This window comes from Acinonyx jubatus, chromosome B3 (assembly GCF_027475565.1).
Source record: "Acinonyx jubatus isolate Ajub_Pintada_27869175 chromosome B3, VMU_Ajub_asm_v1.0, whole genome shotgun sequence".
Lineage (NCBI taxonomy): Eukaryota > Metazoa > Chordata > Mammalia > Carnivora > Felidae > Acinonyx > Acinonyx jubatus.
The window spans coordinates 127,767,194-127,778,507 of NC_069386.1; the positions used below are offsets into that span (position 1 = coordinate 127,767,194).

The 11,314-nt window shown below is 34.4% G+C and overlaps 1 pseudogene; it reads left to right on the top strand.

The window, feature by feature from the left end:
- The first annotated feature begins 2,332 nt into the window (after positions 1–2,332).
- On the top strand, positions 2,333–10,710 carry LOC128316093 (40S ribosomal protein S3a-like; annotated as a pseudogene).
- The last annotated feature ends 604 nt before the right edge of the window (positions 10,711–11,314 follow it).

Sequence of the window (11,314 nt, forward strand, 5' to 3'; positions counted from 1 at the left end):
GTGCTGACAGCTCAAAGCCTGGAGTCTGCTTCGGATTCTGTGTCTCCCTCTCTCTCTGCCCCTCCCCTGCTCGCACTCTGTCTCTCTCTTAAAAATAAACAAACATTAAAAATTAAAAAAAAAAAGATATCTACTGGAAGAGTGGCTAGGTGGCTTAGTCAGCTAAGCGTCTGACTCTTGATTTAGGCTCAGGTCATGATCTTACCATTTCTGAGATTGAGCCTGTGTCAGGCACTAAGCTGAAAGCACTGAGCCTGCTTGGGATTCTCTCTGTCTCTCTCTCTCTGTCTCTCTCTCTCTCTCTCTCGAAATAAATGAACTTTAAATAAATAAATACATAAATAAAGATATACATAAATACATTAATAAATAAAAGGAAGTCTGCTGGAGATGATATAAAAGCTGGCATGTTTCAATACGGAAAGACACTCTTAGGATAAGCATGGCTAAAGGAGGTGAGGAAGAAGCTGGTCTCTGAAAAGCTCAAAAGGCTTACAGAGATTTAGGGACAAAATGTCTTCCAGAATGATTCAGCCTATTTTATGTGCCTTGAAATGTACCAGGTATTTCAATATTTAAATTTAAATATAAAATTTTATTCAATTTATCCTTTTTAAAGTTATACATAATCAAATAATGGCATGAAGAACTGGATGGCTGAATAACTGGGTGACTGAATAACTTCATAATTGAACCTGAAAAGTGAACTTGAACAGTATTATTAGTTGTAAAATTCTTAGCCATTTATTGAAACCATTCCAGCTTCTAATTCTTACAAGACTGAATGTTACATATGCTAACAGTACAGGAATCTACTTAAGAAAAAATAAAGTTGAGAAAGAATTGATAGTATAAATCAGCTCTAGTGACACCACCCACATCAAGGTGACATCAATCTTTATTAAGTAGTTACAAGACTTCCTGAGATTTTTATGATGAGAATTTCTCTTTTAGTCAACAAATCATATAGTTTCAGACAGAACTGTGCTGCACTCCTGTTTGTATAATCAAACATATGCCATAGAATCATAATACGATCTCTCTACCCACGTTAGCAAAAATTAATGTTTGATTAATGCATTTGATTATTAAAGGCACACTTTTCCCCAGCTCCATATGGCATTTTTCTAAGATAGAAATTTCACCGGAAAATTAAAAAGCCTGGTGAATGTTTTCCAGTTTTCATCTAAGAATTGTGCTAGCTGTCTTAATATTCCAATTTTGAGAATATTTCAAATAGTATGACAAACATTTTCTTGTATATATTGTTTATATAAAACACCTCTGTACATTTTTTATCAGAGGAAAATGAACCTTTACAGAAAAAAATAAATTTGTAAAGACATCTTGAAATTAGGTCAAAGGGGTTTAGATATGTTTCTATCCATAAGGTACTTGAGGAGAAAAAAACCATAAATATATTTTTATTCGATTAAATTAAATATATTTTATTATAAGAAAAAACACCATTGTCATCCTTAATGTAGATAACAATTGGGATTCAAATATAATTTAGAAATTTCACATACTTGTATTTCATTCCAAGAAAAAAATCAGAGGAAAAAAAAATCCCAACTTAATCTAAAGTAGCTTTAAAAGAACAACGTGAGGCTTCTGGAACAGCAAATTGAAGAAAATGACAAAATCTCTCTCCAAAAAGCAATGGTAAAAACTGGACAAATTGTCAAAAATAACCATTTAAGGGCTCTGGAAATTGACCCAAAGCATACAACAAATGAGAAACATGACTTTAAGGATCTCAACTGAGCGTCCATAAACACCTTGAGGGATTGTGGGAGTTTAGTCCGGGGCCGCGTTTTTCTTACCCATCCCAGCTCTGTCATCCAGACATTCTACCTAGGAGTGCAAGCCATGGCCTCAGGACTAGCAGGCTCACTGCCAGAAAGGTTGCATGCACAACACTGTGTGCCAACTTAGAAGAGAGCAGAGGAGCCCTAATGAGCTACTGAATTTGAAGAGATCTATGGGCAACATGTGAGAATTCTACTCTTTCAATGTGTGAGCGTAACCTCTGAACACGCACTGGATGAAAACTAAGCTATGTTGACCCAAAAGCTACATCAAAGAAGCTGACCTTAAAAATAAAAACAAGGGGCGCCTGGGTGGCGCAGTCGGTTAAGCGCCCGACTTCAGCCAGGTCACGATCTCGTGGTGCGGGAGTTCGAGCCCCGCGTCAGGCTCTGGGCTGATGGCTCAGAGCCTGGAGCCTGTTGCCGATTCTGTGTCTCCCTCTGTCTCTGCCCCTCCCCCGTTCATGCTCTGTCTCTCTCTGTCCCAAAAATAAATAAACGTTGAAAAAAAAATAAAAAATAAAAACAAGAATTAAAGAAGACAAAAACAGAAACAAGAAACTGAGCAGAGACATGGCCACAAATTAGTCCAAATACACAAACATGAAAACAGGAGAAAATATCAATCTTGATGGGACTCAGAGTCTAGAGTTGTTGCAATATTACTGCAGTGTAATTCTACAAGTCCAGCTTTTGGGGTTCCTGGGTGGCTCAGTAGGTTGAGCGTCTGAATTTGGATCAGGTCATGATCTCATGGTCCATGAGTTCGAGCCCTGGTTGGGCTCTGTGCTGACAGCTCAGAGCCTGGAACCTGTTTCAGATTCTGTGTTTCCCTCTCTCTCTGCCTCTCCCTCCCTCTCTCTCTCTCTCTCAAAAATAAACACTAAAAATTTTTTTTTTAAAGTCCAGCTGCTAACAAAACAGGATGAGATATGTAAAGAAACTAGAATTTTTGACCCATTAAGAAGTAGACTGTAACTCCTAGAGCAACAGCTAAGAAAAAAAATACAGAAAATAATTCGAGAAAAGAATTTAAATGGAACATTAATTATCTACATAACACCAAGAAAGGAAGTAAAAGAGAGAGACAGAAAGAGAGAGGGAGAAAAAGAGAGAGAGAGATGGAGAGAAGGTGAAGCATACAGGAAACAAATAGCAAAATAGTAAATATAAATCCAGCCATGTCAATAATGGTAGCAAGCATGTATGGATTAAAAACTAATCAGGGGCATCTGGGAGGCTCAGTCAGTTAACTGTTGGACTTCAGCTCAGGTCATAATCTCACCATCGGTGAGTTGGATCCCCATATCGAGCTCTGTGCTGACAGCTCAGAGCCCAGAGCTTGCTTCAGATTCTGTCTCTCTTTCTCTTTGCCCCTCCTCCACTTACACTCTGCCTCTCTCTGCCTCTCAAACATGAATAAATATTAAAAAAAAAAGACATTAGGGAAAATTTGTTTTTAGATATAATATGGACACTTTCTAATTATAAAACATCAATTCACTTGGGAGGTATGTTAATTACAAACACACATGCACCTGACAAAAGATTAAAAAATACATGAAGCAGATTTACACAATGTATAAGAGAAATAAGAAACTTAACAAAATTATTTGGAGAATTCAATGCCCTACTCCCAACAATAGCCTGCTCAGCTAGAGTGAAAATCAGCAAGACTCTTAAGGACTCGAGACATAAGACCATAAAAGACATTACTGATGAAGATGAGCAAATGGAGATTTATAGAACACACTATCCAATAGCAGCAGAAAAAAAAGTACATGGAACATTCTCCAGGAAAGGCTAAGTTCTGGGTCATAGGAATTCTCAATAAATTTAGAATAATTGGATTCCTACAACATATGTTCTTTGATCCCCATGGAATTACATTAGAAATCAAAAAAAGGAGAACTTGAGAAATTCAAAAATATTTGGAATTTAACTAGCATACTTCTAAACAAACAATGAATTCAAGAATAAATCACAAAGGAAATCAGAAGATATTTTGAGTTGAACAAAATGAAAACACAATATATAAACATTAACGGCATGTATCTAAAACAGGGTTTACATAAAAGTTTATAACAGAGATGCCTACATTAGAAAAGGAATATTTCAGAGCAATAACCTGTGAGTTCATTTTACAAAGCTAGAAAATAAAAGAACAAATTAAGCCCAACACAAACAAAAAGAAGGAAATAAGATTAGAAAAGAAATAAATGATACCAAATACAAAAAAATAACATAAAAGTGAATCCCCAAAATTTTATTGAAAGAAATCAACAAACCTGTCAAAAAGTTTTTAGAGTTGGCAAGAAAATAAGACAATAACAAATTAACAAAACTAGGAATAAAAGGGTGGCTATCACTACTGATTTTACAGAAATTAAAAAGATCAGAGGGAATATTATGAATAACATTTTGCCAACAAATTGGACAATGTGGATAAATCTGAACAACAACAAGAAAAACAATAAGAAAAGAATATGTGAATAGATGTGTAACAAATGAAGAAATTAAATTAGTGAGTAAAAATCTTCTCACAAAGACCAGGCTCCCATGTCTACACTGGTGATTTAATCAATCATTATATGAAGCAAGTAATAACCATGCCTCCTGAACTCATCCAGAAAAAGAAAGAAGTAACAGAAATGGAAAATTTTCTTTAGAAAAAGTAGAGCAGGAAGGAGGGAATACTTTCCTAATTCATTTTGTGAGGCAACTGCTATTGTACTCCTACCAGAGAGGAAAATCAAAAGACATCAATAGGGGAAAAAAGTACTAGCCAATAGGTCTCATGAATATGGATGTAAAAATCCTCAGGAACACATTCGCAAATAAATCCAGCCACACACTCAAAAATGATGGCATGCACGCCATGCCCACATGAGGTTTATCTCAGGAATGGAAGGTTGGTATAAATATCCCCAAATCAACTAATGTAATGCACCATATTAATAAACTAAAGTACCAAACCTCATGATCATATTGATAAATGCACAAATACATTTTGAAAAATCTTTTATCCATGGATGGTGATTTTCTACAAGTTAGGAATAGAAGAGAACTTCCTAAAACTGATCAAGAGTATCTATAAAAGTCCTATAGCTAAAAAAGCTATAGCTTTTTCCTGATTTTAGGGGGAAGCATTTGGTGTTTCACTGCTAAAGTGAAAATTTTAGTTTAAAATGGTAAAATACCAAATGCTTCCCTCTTAAGATCAGGAAAAAAGCAAGGATGCCTGCTCTCAACACTTTTATTCAACACTGCATGCATTGAAGGTGTATAGGTAGTGAAATAAAACAGAAAAACAGAAGAAAATGATAAATAAATAAATGGTATCTAAATTGGAAAGAAAGAGATAAGATTTTTTTATTTGCAGATGACCTGATTCTGTATGTAGAAAATCCAAATAAATCACAAAAAACGACTAAAGCTTTAAAATAATGTCAGTATCAGGATCACAGGATTTAACATCAATATAGAAACATTAATTAAATTTCTGTACTAGCAGTGAACATTTGCAAATGAAATAAGACAAACAATTCCATTCACAATTGCATGAAAAATGAATAAATATTTAGAAGTAACATTAACAAAAGCAGTACAAGACTTGTGTTCTGAAAATTACAAAATGCCTCTGCGAGAAGAAAGATTTAAATAAATGGAGAGGTATTCCATGTCCATGAATCAGAAGACTAAATGTCTTAAGATGGCAATTTGTCACGAATTGATCTATAGATATAATTAAGTCACTTTCAAAACCCCAGCAGGCCTTTTTGTTGGTGGAAATTGACAAGTTGTGTTTAAAGTTTATAGGGAGGGGTGCCTGGGTGGCTCAGTCGGTTGAGTGTCTGCCTTTGGCTCAGGTCATGATCTCACAGTGTGAGTTCGAGCCCTGAGTCAGGCTCTGTGCTGACAGCTCAGAGCCTGGAGCCTGCTTCAGATTCTGTGTCTCCCTCTCTCTCTGTCCCTCCCCTGCTCATGCTGTCTCTCTCTGTCTCAAAAATAAATAAAAACTTTAAAAAATATTTTAATGTTTATAGGGAAATGCAAGGGACCCAGAGTAGCCAAAACTACTTGACAGGAGAATAATGTCAAACACTTAACATTTTCCAATTTCAAAACTTGCTATAAATCTACACGAAGCAAGGCAGCGTGGTCCGGGTGTAAGGATGGGCTTATAGATAAATTGAACAAAAATGAGTTCAAAATTAAACTCTTCACATTAATGGTAAAAAAGAACAAGGCCACAGTTAGATTTATGGGTTTAAATTTTTTGTCCAGTAACAGTCACCTGGTTGGTTTATTTTATTCTTTAGGTTTATTTATTTATTTTAAGAGAGACAGAGAGTGAGTGGGGGGAGGGGTAGCCATAGAGGGAGAGAGGGAGAGAATCCCAAGCAGGCTCCATGCTGTCAATGTAGAGCCTAACGCATGGCTTCAACTCACAAAACCAAGAGATCATGATCTGAGCCAAAATCAAGAGTCCCACGTTAAACCTACTGAACCACCCAGGCGCCCCACCAGGGAGGTTTATAAAGCACATAGTTACCTAGTAGCAGGACCAAACAAAAAGAAAAGCATAAAATTTGAGAGTCTTACATCATTCGATTTATTTCAAAATTACATTAAAGTAATGCTAATTGTAGGACAGTGTCAAAGATAAACACCACCATGCGTTAATTTCAAGGAGAACAGATTTTATTCAGTAACTACGGATTGTAGGGGCAAGTGCTGAGCTCCATTCTTATTTGTTCAGAGGTGATGGGATGTTTGAAAAGAGAATAGAGAGGAGGGAGTGGAAATTTCAGGGGCTCCAGCAGTCAGGGAAGTGAAAACTCACAAAATGCAGAGGGAGGTGGTCCAAGTGAAACCCATCTGGGTTTTCTAACTGGCACTTACCAAATGTAAGCCTCTCCCTTTGCACAGAGACTGGGAAACAGGGGCCCTATCCTCAGACATTGGCAGCAGCAGAGTAAATTCTTTTGGCAGCCTTGAGTTTGCTCAAGCAGGTGCTTGAAGAGGGTCTAGAGACATCCTAAGGGTACTGACTTGAGCTGTTACAAACTATAGTAATGTTCGTTCAGGTCTTTATAAGCCAAGATGGAGGCATAGTCGAAAAAAATCTGACTACGGTTTGGTCAAGGAGATAATCATCATCAGCAAGGATTTTAAAATGTACTCTGTAACCACCTACACGAGAACTTTGGAGTAATTATTGGAAAAATGATTTTTGAATCTTACCCAGAGTTATTAAATTAAAATATTTTGTTTAGGACCCAAAACATATTAGAAATCAACCCAGATGATTCAGACATAAATGAAAGTTTGAAAACCACCTGTTGAGAGTGACCAAGTTTTGGAAATGGATATGCACTGTAATTTTCACAACTGCTTAGATGAAAACAAACATGAGGATATAATAATGATAGCAAACATACATTAAGAATTTAAATATGTGCCAGGCTTGTTTTAAGAATTTTACATGTATCAACTCAATCCCATATTACGTTTGGAATATTTATTTTAATGATAAAGAAAACTATACACAGAGAGGTAAAGCAATTTACGTAAGGTCATACAGCAGAGCAAGAATTCAGCCGCAGAAATTTTGCCTCCAGAGGCTATATTCTAAGTCACTAGATTATATATTTAATTGTGACATGATGATCAGCAACCTATTTCCAACATTCTTAAAAAAAAATTTCATATGGAGATAGTAATGTGGTGGTCTTGCTAAATTTGACAAGACTTATTTTTGTGAAGTATTTGGGAGAGAGGGTGAAAGGCAGACTGCACCAGCTTAAAGTTAAGATGGTCAAAGAAAATAGAAAGAAAAAGTAAATATAAAAGAAAATGTATTAAATTATAAAGTAAGCATCTTTCCCTCTATTTGTAAAGGAAACCAATAAAGTAAAATTTAATTTTTGGAAAACATAACAAAATAAATAAGAATTTAGTAAGACTAATTAAGGGGGAAAAGTGATAAATCTATACTATCAGAAAGATATGAGAAAGATATTATGCTTGGCTGGCATAGTTGGTTAAGCATATGATTCTTCATTGCAACTCAGGTCATAATCCCAGGGTCATGGAATCAAGCCCCATGTCTGGCTCTGCACTGACAGTGTGGAGCCTGCTTGGGATTCTCTCTCTCCTCTCTCTGCCTCTCCCCTGCTTGTGCATGTGCTCTTTGTCTCTTTATCTCTGTCAAAATAAATAAATAAACTTTAAAAATATATTAGATATTAAAGATAGAGCTTAAAGATATTCAGATGTTAAAGACATTAGAAATGTAAAGAATATATGTTCCACCAGAGCAAGGGCCTAATGAAAGGTGGCAAAAGGGAGCCCAGAAGAGAGTAGTTGATCCATTTTCTAAGAAAGACTGGCATGATGTGAAAGCACCAGCTATGTTCAATGTAAGAAATTTTGGAAAAACACAAGTCGTGAGAGCTCAAGGAAGCAAAATGGCATCTGATGGCCTCAATGGTAGTGTTTTGGAGGTGAGCCTTGCTGATCTGCAGAATGATGAAGTTACACTTACAAAAATCAAGCAAATTGCTGAGGATGTACAGGGCAAAAACTGTCTGACTAATTTTCATGGCATGCATTTTAACCCTGACAAAACGTGTTCCATGGTCAAAAATGGTAGACCATGATTAAAGCTCATGTTGATGTTAAGACTACCGATGGTTATTTGCCTTGTGTATTTTGTGTTGATTTTACTAAAAAAATGCAACAATCAGATTTGGAAGACTTCTTATGCTCAGTTCCAACTGGTCCACTAAATTTCGAAAAAAGATAATGCATATCATGACCTGAGAGGTGCAAATGACTTAAAAAAAAGTCAATCAGCATCCGACAGCATCAAAAAGAGACATAGGAAAAGCTTATAAATCTACTTATCCACTCCATGATATCTTTGCTAGAAAAGTAAAAATGCTGAAGAAGCCCAGGTTTGAACTGGGAAAGCTTATGGACCTTTCTGGTAAAGGTAGTAGTTCTGGAAAAGCAACTAGAGATGAGACCAGTGCTAAAACTGAACAGGCTGATGGGTCTGAGCCACCAGCCCAAGAATCTGTGGGAAATTCAGACATTTAATGGTGACAGATAAAAAATCCTATTGGTGAAAATAAATAAACAAACAAACAAATAAATAAATAAATACAATTGACACTGTATATTAATCTGACAATTTAGATGATGCAATTTCAGGAAAATATAATTTAACAGTACTAAAAGGAGAAATAGACAAATCTCAATAGCATTTTTTTCTTTTCAGAACATTACATTCATTATTTTAATAATCTCACAATAATCTCCCGATTTAGATGATTTCACTAGCAAATCTTTCAAAATATTTAAGAAAGGGAAAAATACAAAATCTTCTATTTCATAAAGATAAAATCATTCTTAGATCCTTTTTTTTGAAGTGAGGATAATCTTTATATCAAACCCTATCAAGGACATTAAAAGAAAAACTATTGATCAATTTCTCTAATAGATATTATTTCACAAATCTAATTAAAATATTAGCAAATTGAATCCAGTAATACCAAAAGTGGGGTTAAAATGAGCTGAAAGTCTTCATTCTTTTTACCTGTGTGAGATACTTACTTGGTAAATACCAAGAAAATTACTTACTTCTTAAAAGTTTAAAAAAGTAATAAAATTGGAGTCTTGCGCCATTAAAAATGATTTTAATCATTGAATGTTCTACCTATATATTTTTGTTTTTTTGATTTTTGGACCAAGTATTTTCAATTTTCTTTTTTTTTTATTACTGACATTTCTTTAAGTCAATTGACTACTCACATTTTTCACATTTTCTTTATTAAAATTTTATATCTAAAGAGTTATGTGTTACATATGTATTTTTATTCTATTGGTTACAATTAAATCTTTAACAAAATCACTTGAAAAAAGATAAAAACAATTTCATGATTAAGTTTATCTAGAAAGGAGTTTTTAAGAATATTTTATTTTTTAAAGAATATTTTAAATATTATCACTCCTTAACATCATCCATTTCATCATTGTTTAGTATTTTAGTTGCTTTTTAGTATTTATCCGCCCAAAATTAATCATCATTTTTATTATGCACGTCACTGTCGATAGTTACTTATGTTTATTACTGTTTACTAATTTTAACTGCTTTTCAGATTCTTTCCTTCCTTCTGGATTTATTTCCTTCTTTCTGAGGTCGAGAGTTTAGGACACTTTTTAACTATGAATTATAATAGCAAAACTAAATTTTAATTAGGTTTAAAATAACTAAACTCTTGAACTCAATTTTTTTTTTCTGAAAAACAACTAAACAAAGTTTAGTTATCATCTACTTTTCTCTTCAGTGTGATTTACGATTTTCTTTTTAGTTGTATTTTTTAATTCTATTCCAAAGTGTTCAGACGTAGATTTGCTTTTGGTGTAGTCCCTGAATTGGTATTTTGATTTAATCTCAGGTTGTGAGATTCATCATCTCTTAAAATCTCATCTTTGTACATTGCTTTGACTACTGATTCATTGCCATTTTCTTTATGATTTTGATATTACTATAAGACATATTTTGCATCATGCAATGTATCTTTCAGGTCTATTTTTGAAACATTTTCTCATATAGTACATCTGTTTTTAACTGTGCTGTCCATACAAATATTTACACAAATATAGCTCTAGTTAACTAATTTTGTCCTCAGATTTGTACGTGATATGCTATTTTAACCATTCATTGAATTTTTAATAATAAAGACTTTATAGAAATTACATTTCATTTCTTTTCATATGTATACTATTTGTTCATAATAATTTAAAACATACTACTGTAACATATATTTCAAATTTTATGACTTTTCTCTTATTTATAGTCCTTGGGGAACAGATTTTTCTATTTAATCTTCTGATGATCCTCTTTTAAAATTTTTCTTTCTCTCTTTCTTCCTTTTTCTCTCTCTTCCTTCCTTCCTTCCTTTCCTTCTTCCTTCCTTCCTTCCTTTCTTGTTCCTTCCTTCATTCCTTTCTTTCTTTTTTTTCTTTCTTTTTTTCTTTCTTTCTTTCTTTCTTTCTTTCTTTCTTTCTTTCTTTCTTTCTTTCTTTCCGCCTTTCTCTCTGCCTTTCTCTCTGCCTTTCTGTCTGTCTTTCTTTAATTGTAGGCTCATCCTCTGCCCAGTTTGCTTTCTTTCATGGTGGTTACATCTACCCATGTAATGTCATCTTGTCATCTACCTTCCATGATCTTAGACAATGTATACTGCTTCTTCCTAGATCGAAAGAATATCAAAAGTTTTGTTCTGGCTTTATTTCTTTCTCTTTAATTAATTAATTAATTTATTTATTTATTAAAGTTTATTTATTTATTTTGAGAGAGAGAGAGAGAGAGAGAAAGCACAAGCAGAGTAGGGCCATAGAGAGAGACAGGGAGAGAGAGAATCCCAAGCAGGCTACACGCTATCAGCGCAGAGCCTGATGCAGGGCTTCAACTCCCAAACCATGAAACCATG